Here is a 286-nt window from a genome sequence, read left to right on the forward strand (position 1 = left end):
GCCCCCTGCCGGACGGGCCGGGCCACGCCCCCCTGCCGCTGCTGCTCACCCGCGCCCCTCACTTGGCACCTGCTTCTGTCAGTCTGACTGTCGCTGCTCGGACCGGCAGCCTCAGGACTTTAAGGAAGGGCGAGCCAGGAAACCCCGGCCTCTGCCCCGCCCCAGACCCTCCCAAGGACGTGCTCCCGCCCCCTGTTAGGGTCCCAGGCCGGGCTCCGGTCTCCACCCCGCCCCCGACTGCCACGCCCCAGTAAGGGAGGGGGTCCAAGGCAGTCCCAGGCTGGTG

This window comes from Tupaia chinensis, unplaced genomic scaffold (genome assembly GCF_000334495.1).
Source record: "Tupaia chinensis unplaced genomic scaffold, TupChi_1.0 Scaffold000673_1, whole genome shotgun sequence".
NCBI lineage: Eukaryota > Metazoa > Chordata > Mammalia > Scandentia > Tupaiidae > Tupaia > Tupaia belangeri.